This window comes from Aotus nancymaae, unplaced genomic scaffold (genome assembly GCF_030222135.1).
Source record: "Aotus nancymaae isolate 86718 unplaced genomic scaffold, 86718_ANA_hifiasm-v0.15.2.pri h1tg000016l, whole genome shotgun sequence".
In the NCBI taxonomy this organism is placed as follows: Eukaryota; Metazoa; Chordata; class Mammalia; order Primates; family Aotidae; genus Aotus; species Aotus nancymaae.
In genome coordinates, this window is record NW_026988428.1 from 46757672 (window position 1) to 46766197 (window position 8526).

The 8526-nt window shown below is 38.6% G+C and overlaps 1 pseudogene; it reads right to left on the reverse strand.

Annotated features, from left to right (window-relative positions):
- Positions 1-5161: 5161 nt before the first annotated feature.
- LOC110568135 (probable ribosome biogenesis protein RLP24) lies at positions 5162-6975 on the reverse strand (annotated as a pseudogene).
- Positions 6976-8526: the final 1551 nt, after the last annotated feature.

The window sequence follows — 8526 nt, forward strand, 5'->3', positions numbered from 1 at the left end:
TACGGCCCCATGCTTGGAAGTGCCTTGCCCTTGATTTAATGCTTTGGTGGTGCTGTCTTCAAATTCTTAGTAATTTTTAAATCAAGGGCCTCACAGTTTCATTTTGTACTTGGCCTGGTGAATTACATCACCAGTCCTGGCTTCTGGTGAGGGTAGCCCTCAGTGACTCCATCACCCTGAGAATTCAGAATTAGTTTTCAGAGAAATAAGGTATTCCCAGGTTTCACACACAATTCTGGAATTCATACCATTCTGATTATGGGTTTGTAACAGTAATGGTGTCAGGAACCATTTATTTGTTTACTAAGTACCAGCCACTAAATTGGATGCCATATTGGAACAAATTATGAACTCCCCCCAATTTTCTTTGCCCATCTTTCTTCCTGGGTATTTGGTTGTGCACTCAAAAGAAAATCCAGCCTCACCTCTTGACACAGCCGAGGTGTCAACCTCCCCTGGGATAACGCTGAATTCTGATATGGCTGTGGCAGCCCCAGTGGCAAGACCCAACCTCATCATACCCATGGAAGCGCTGGTTTCTCAAATCACTTTCAGGTTCAGAAGGTTCATGACAGGATATGGGATCTGCCTTCCCCAGTAACAGCCTAGAAGGACCTGGTGACACAACTAAAAATGCACAAGAGTTCAGGTGGATAGAAGATTTACTAACGAGAGGCAGAAAACCACAGAGAGCCAGTAGACAAATCCCTCGTTCCTTCCTTCCCTTGATGGACAATTCTGCCCACCTGCAGGTGCCCTGTACAACCAGCTGTTTTCTCCTGAAGCTATGGCCAAGTTGATTACACACCATCTATGTTTTCTTTCCCTCCTTCCTTTCCCCATTTATCTTTTTTCTTTAGTTTTTCTGTCCTGGGATTATATCCTCCAATAAAATGTTAGCATATAAGCTTGTCTCAGGCTCTAATTCATAGGGAATCCGGGCTAAGTACCGGATAAGTACCCTATATCCTATTCTTTCTCATCATGATGGCCACCCTGGAAAGATAACAATATTATCTTCATTCTACAATGAGGAAACAGCCTCAGAGAGTTGTGCTTGCCCAAATTAACACAACTAGCAAGCCAAGAGCTGGAAGGTGAATCTGGGTCTTTTTGACTCTAAAGACTCTACTCCTAACCATAAAGGTTTATACTATCTCTTGCCACGTGTTTTGAAAACAGGCTTTAGCCTAGTAAAATGTTCATAGAGGGCTGGTGCCCAGCAAGTTAAAGAGCATTATAAATAAATAAAATTTCTCAGCACTTATAAAATACCTGGAATTCTTTAAAACCCTCTGCGTGTATTAATTCACTGAATCTTCACACTAATCTTATGAAGGAACTATCATACCTGTTTTACATATGAGGCACAGAGAAGTTCTATAACTTGCCAAGGGTCTTTGAGCTACTGTGTGGCATGACCATGGCTGGGCTTAGTCAGTCAGTCTGTGGAGCTCATGCTCTCACACGCTTCTCTAGAAAGAGTGAAGGGAATCATCATGGTGCAAGAACAGCAGCCCACCAGCTGCACCCTCGTTTGCATCTCTGGGCATGCAGATCAGCCCCCAGGTAGATTAGTACAAGCTGTACCTAGAGGTAAGTGTTTCTAGTGTGTCTGCTATAGAAAAAAAAGGTTTGGGGTAAAAAAGAAATTATGGAAGAAGAGGCATTATATTTTTTAAAGGGTGAGGTAAATTCATGGTATACATAAGCTTGACTTCAAATGGTGTAAACCATTTGAAGACAGTAAACTGTACTAAAAGGAACTATGGAATAACAGGATAAACATGTAAGAGCAGCATTAAGGGTGAACTCGAGGAGAGTTATCCTAACTGTAGAGAATTCTGAACTTCAACTTGATTTTTAAGAATAATTACAGGGAATTGGGGAAAAAGTTGAAGACAATATTCTATTTTTTAAAAAAGAATAATTACAGGGAAAAGTTATAAGAGAAGTTAGAGAAACAAAAAGATTCTTCAACATGAGAAAGTCTGCAGCTATACAGGTACAGTTATACTGTAGATCTGGAAGAAACCATGGACCTGTCTTACAGAAAGCTGTATAGACAGTAAGTAGCTAAGGGTTCATGCTTTAGAAAGGAGTCAGAGAGCCTGCATTTGATTTATGATCCCGCAATTTTAGCTCTGTGAGCCTGTCCAAATGATTCATCTCCCTCAGTCTTTTATTCTTCTTCTTTATAAATGATTTAGTTATAGCTGTTACATAGGTAGAGGGTGACATGAGAGTTAATTAAGCTAATGTATGTGGTGTGCTTAACAATGCCTACCACGAAGTAAGTAATCCATAAATGTTAACTATCATTATCTGGCCATCAGTGAAATACATGAAGCCTGTAGAGGTCGTGTGATTTCTCCATGACCTTGACTCTTGGGGGTATCCATTTCTAGACTGTGGGATACACAAAGATTTGTTAAAACAAAGTCCCTAAACTTCAGGAGCTAGAGAATGAGTATAGTATACCCTTAATGTTGCTCTGATGGTGTACAAGAAAGAGTAAAGACTTTTGTGATAGGAACTAGGTTAAAACACTGGAATTGTTCCCTGTCGCTATCTTATCTGGGCCAGGTATTTGGATTTTTTGTAGTTTCAGTTTCTTCCTTGATAAACTCCATTCATGATGTTACTATACCTCATGTACATATTTAATAATAAATTCCAGGGGCTTTATGTAGTAAGGCCTAAAGGATATGATGAAAGAGAAAGGTGAAGCAATAAGTTATCATTATCTTGCAGGTATCAATGAGACATTCATTGTTCCATCATTAGTCTTGCATTGATCTATGATGGCAGGGCCTTCCTTAATAATGCACAGGGCCTGGGTCAACTCATCCAGTGTGGGCCAGGCATGCCCAAGGTCATTGCAGTTGGAAAGAAACTAAATTGCTTGTGTCTTCTAAGACCTTTGGGATATTATTAAGGAGAGAAATTTTAAAATTAAAATTTTTTTAAATTATGAAAAACTTCACACTTATGCCAAAATAGAGAGCCTTGAACCCTTAAGAATTCATCATTCAGATACAACAACCATACATTTTTGTTTCACCTGAACTCTCACTATACTAGATTAAATCCCAGATGATATATAACACCATTGAATTTTAGTGTTATTCAGAAAACAGGGTTGATATGGTTTGGCTGTGTCCCCACCCAAATCTCACCTTGAATTATAATAGGCCTCATGTATCAATGATGGGGTCAGATGGAAAATAACTGAATCATGGGGTGGTTTCCCTCGTACTGTTCTAGTGGCAGTAAATAAGTCTCACAAGATATGATGGTTATAAGTGGGAATTCCCCTCTATAAGCTTTCTTGCCTGCTGCCATGTAAGATGTGACTTTTCTCCTCCTTTGCCTTCCACCATGACTGTGGGGTGTCCCCAGACATTTGGAACTGTGAGTCAATTAAGCCTCTTTCCTTTATAAATTACCCAGTCTTGGGTATGTCTTTATTAGCAGCATGAGAACAGACTAATACAAGAGCTAAGGTACAGCATTCCATACCTTCCTCCTGGTAAAAGGCCAGGGAGTTTCTCCAGTTGCACAACCCAAGGGATGGTAATGATTGCATTATTGGCCACCTCTGAGAAGCCACTTTTCTCTGGTCCCTTCAGAACTAAAGTCTATCTCTCATTCAGTGTTGTAATTGAGTTTTTCATGACCCTCTGAGGCACAGTAATTTTTCTGAAACTCTCTAGGATCCATGTCTACTTCCATATGTACTCAAAGCATTCACTCTCTCCAACTCAAACCTGGGAACTGGGATATAGGGTTCCTCTCTCGGATACCCACCTAGGTCACTTTCTCTCCTGACCTTCCTTCTCCCCTGTTTCCCTTTTAAAGAGTGGGTGAGTGGGAGGATGGGGTTGTTAATGAAGGGAAGATCTGTTCTATTTCATGAAGCCTGTCCAAATGTCCTATCAATCCTGCAGTTCACAGAATTCCCAGTCTATAACGAGAGTCTCCTCCGCTGTTCTACTTTTGGATCTATCATATCTCTCCCCAGTGGCAAGGAGTTCAGGACCTAGTATCTCTGCAAATGAAGTGGGAGATACAAGGAAAAGGGAAAAAATTAGTATTTCAAAAATGTTGTCCTGCCAAAGGTTGGTTAAAAATTCTGTGACAGAAATAAAGCCAGCACAGCAATGTTCAGAGCCCTGCAAGATACAGGTGGTAACACAGGGGGACATGTGTCTGAAGCAGATAGAACTAGATTACAATCTCTTTTACAATTCAAAGTGTTTTACATCACTTCTTTAGAGTTCTCATCTATATAATGGGGATGCTAACACATACTTAAATGTGTGATTTTACCTGCAAATAATGAATAGATATTCTACCCATAAATTCTACTTTTCAAAAACAATTAGAAGCTTTTTAAAAGAAAACCACACAATACATTTCACAAGGCGCTGGGATTCCTCTGCTTCTCTATCATTGCTAGGCTAGAAATATAAAGTTTGGTCTACCAGGAATCACAAGTTAGAACTGAGTATTCTCCAAAGTGGAAATTGTAGGGTATATTGCCATTTCAGGCAGAGATTATTCAACTCTCATTCACAACATCCACAACTATCTATCAGAATGGCTAAACCAGGTAACAGGGTCAAAACGGTCCTGTATAATTAGGCTCCAGCAAATGATGCCATTATGCTCTTCTAAGATGCTAATAAACCAAAACAGGAAATACTGAAGTCAAAATAAAAGACATTCAACTCTGTCATACAAATTGTTGGTTTCTTGTATCCTCCAGATTCTGTAACATTAATAAATGGAATATTTTACTGCAAAGAATATTTTATTTTATATCTCACTAGGCATGAATTTTTTGTCATTACTGTATAAATGCTGCCTTGTGACATTATCCAAATGGTATGACCATTTTATGTCCACATTTCACTTCTAGAGTTATCAACAGAATTTTCATGATTTACCTAATGATGTCTATCAGTGAAGATTTAACATTGAGATGTAATCTAACATTTATAACTGATGTTTTTGTAGATAGTAATGTAGAAAATATATATTTTAATCACTGTTCATTTAAGTGATCTCTATAAAAAAATAAAACAATAATTTAGCAGTTACAAATCTCCAAAGGACATTTTCAAATGTACATATAGAAATGGTTGCACTGAGATTTTTAAGAAGCATCTTCCACATCTACATCCTGTTGTAATTGCTGTATGATTTTCTCTTCCAACTGCTGTCCTTTGCCTGCAAGAGAGGCTCTGGTAAGATGGATGTTTTGCTTGACTTCTTTGATATATCCTGAACTTTCTGTATCTCTATTTTTCTTCAATCTGTTCACTGTAAAGTTAGTTCGGTGTTTCTGTTTGATCTCTTCAACTGTCTTTATTGCATCAGTAGTTTTATTTCATAGCTCTCACTGGTATTTGACAGGTTCATTTCTACAATTTTCATATTTAAATGAATTATCCACTGTAAGCTTTTCACCAGCTGCTTTCCGGAATGCTTTAGTCCACCTGAACTTGCAAGGACTGTGCCTCTTTTTTGAAGTTTTAATGACATTTAGATTTACAAAATATGAATGCCTGGCAATCATTGTGGATGAATATCATGCTGTGGCCAGGGTAGATGGGTCCCAATAGAAATAACCCTCCTCCATACACATGTTGAACCTGTGTGGAGCCCCACCAACCAAACACCAACACCGAGCTTGAGAGGAGGTAAATGTGTGATTTTTTTAAAGACAAAATGATGTGCTCATCTTGGTGCTTGTTACAGTGCTTGTTACACCTAAATAAGATTAGGTGTTATTATTATTGCTATTACTACAGGTGCTTTGAAAATGAGAATGAATTCTCACTGATGTCATATGGGAATATTTCTTAGGGAAGGTGGGCTCAACTTGGGTCTTGAAGGGTGTGTCTAATCTTCTGTAGATAAGTATGGGGGTATATGGCAGCGAGAACATTCTTTACCCAGGTAAAGAAAATACGCTCCACAGGGACAATAACCAAATCTCCTTCTTTGATCACGCAAAGCTATCAGCTACTAAACGTATCAACTAAAGAAGGAATGAGTATTTTTTTCATATAACTAGATCCTCCACTTAGTACAAACAAAATACATGGTTTCCAGAAAATATTTAGAAAGCTTAGACAGATGAAGAAAATTAAAACTACTCAAAATGTCACCTTCAAGATATAGTTATTAAGATTTAAAAAATTTTAATTGTGGCAAAATATGCATAACATAAAATGCACCATCTTAACCATTTTAAGGGTGCAGCTCAGTAGCGTTAAGTACATTTGTATTGTTCTGCACACATCTCCAAAAACTCTTTCATCTTGCAAAATTGAAACTCTGTACCCATTGGACAACAACTCTCTGCTCCGCAGTCCCTCCAGCCCCTAGCAATCACCATTCTACTTCCTGTATCTGTGATTTTGATGATTCTAGGTACTTCGTATAAGTGGTCTCATATGGTGTTTGTGTTTTCGTGACTGGCATATTTAACTTATAATTGATATCTTAGTTTTGTTACCTATTTTTGTATGGAAATATTTAGATCTGCCATTGTTTATTTATTAATTTCCCCAGTGAGACAGTTAGGTGATTACATTAAAAAAAATTATAGGCAAGGCACAGTGGCTCATACCTGTAATCCTAGTACTGTGGGAGGCAGAGTCAGGCAGATCACAAGGTCAGGAGTTTGAGACCAGCCTGGCCAATATGGTGAAACCCCATCTCTACTAAAAATACAAAAATTAGCCAGGTGTGGTGGTGTGTACCTGTAGTCTCAGCTACTTGGGAGGCTGCTGCAGAAGAACCACTTGAACCCAGGAGGCAGAGGTTGCAGTGAACCAAGATGCGCCATTGACTCCAGCCTGGGTGATGAGTGAGACTCCGTCTCAAAAAAAAAAAAAAAAAAACAAATTATAAATAACCTTGCAACTATTATCCTTACTGTAAATCTTCAGGCCCCTTCATTGTCAGTTCTTTAGGATAAATTTCTAGACATCCATTTTTTGGGTTATAGAGTATGCTCCCCTAGTCTCTTGATAAATACTGCCACCTTTTCCTTGTAGACTGGATAAAGAAAATATGACACATATACACCATGGAACACTACGCAGCCATAAAAAACGATGAGTTCGTGTCCTTCCCAGGGATATGGATGAATCTGGAAACCATCATTCTAAGCAAACTGACATAAGAACAGAAAACCAAACACCAAATGTTATCACTCCTAGGTGGGTGTTGAACAATTAGAACACGTGGACACAGGGAGGGGAGCATGACACACTGCAGTCAGTTGTTGGAGGGGCTAGGGGAGGGACAGCGGCGGGTGGGGAGGGATAATGAGGGGAGAAATACCAGATACAGGTGATGGGAGGATGAAGGCAGCAAACCACCTTGCCATGTATGTACCGATGCAACAATCCTGCATGATCTGCACATGTACCCCAGAACCTAAAGTAAAATGTAGTAGCAATTTTGATTCCTACCAGCATTGTGAGTACTGATTTCCATGTTCCTTTTACTTTTCTTTTTTTACAACTCAAATTGGAACTATCTTTGATCCTTCATCAATCATTGCTTAAAGCCCAGTGAAGCGCAGACTTCACAAGGGATATACCATACACCTACTCTACTCCAAAGGGCTAAGAAATCAAACTGAGAGCTTCATGCTTCAAGAAGTTCAGGGCAGTTAACTTAATTCTGCTTAACCACAAAATCCTAAGTTCCTGGTTTAGGATTCTCTCAGTCTTTGAAGGTACAGAAAATCCTGTTACTTACTGGCCTAAGGATATAGCTTGCATTGACTGAATCTACACTGTCATTGTTCCTCAAATTAATTCCTCACAATACTGTTGTTAGAGAAACTCAGCAAAGAATTTAATTCAAGTTGAAATGCCAACATGAGAGAAAATCATGCCTAATCCAGCATATCATAGCAACCAAAAGAATCAGTCTACAAATAACTTTCTCAAAGTTTGATCTGGGAAGGTGCTTTTAAATCACCTCATTAGGGAAAGCAGTATATGTGCACACTAATTACCTATGACGAGATTTTTTTACCTGTGTCATGATGTAATAATATTTCCAAACACACATACAGACACTGAATTTTCTTGGTTAAATGTCAAGTGCAAATTTATCACATAGGAGGGTTTGCTTATTATGGCATTTCCTAAATAATCAGTTTTAGAGATTTAGCAAGTGATAAGAAATTAGTAAGCTTGAAGAGCAACGAAAACATTGCATCTGGAGATTAGATTGAATGGAGCACATTGCTGAGCGAGTATCTAACAATGTAGAAGATACTACAAGTATCCCAAACCATTTGTTAGAGGGAAATATCGACTAATATCTAATTTACGCTTGTTTTACAATGCATGCACATGGGCGGATGCACATTAAAAAGAAAGATATCAGGAAAACATCGGAACAGTACTGGTTAAGATCCCATTTCCTTTCCAATCTGAACTATGAGTTTCTGTAAGGGTAGGCATGAATTAAGTTTTGGGGTTTGATAGT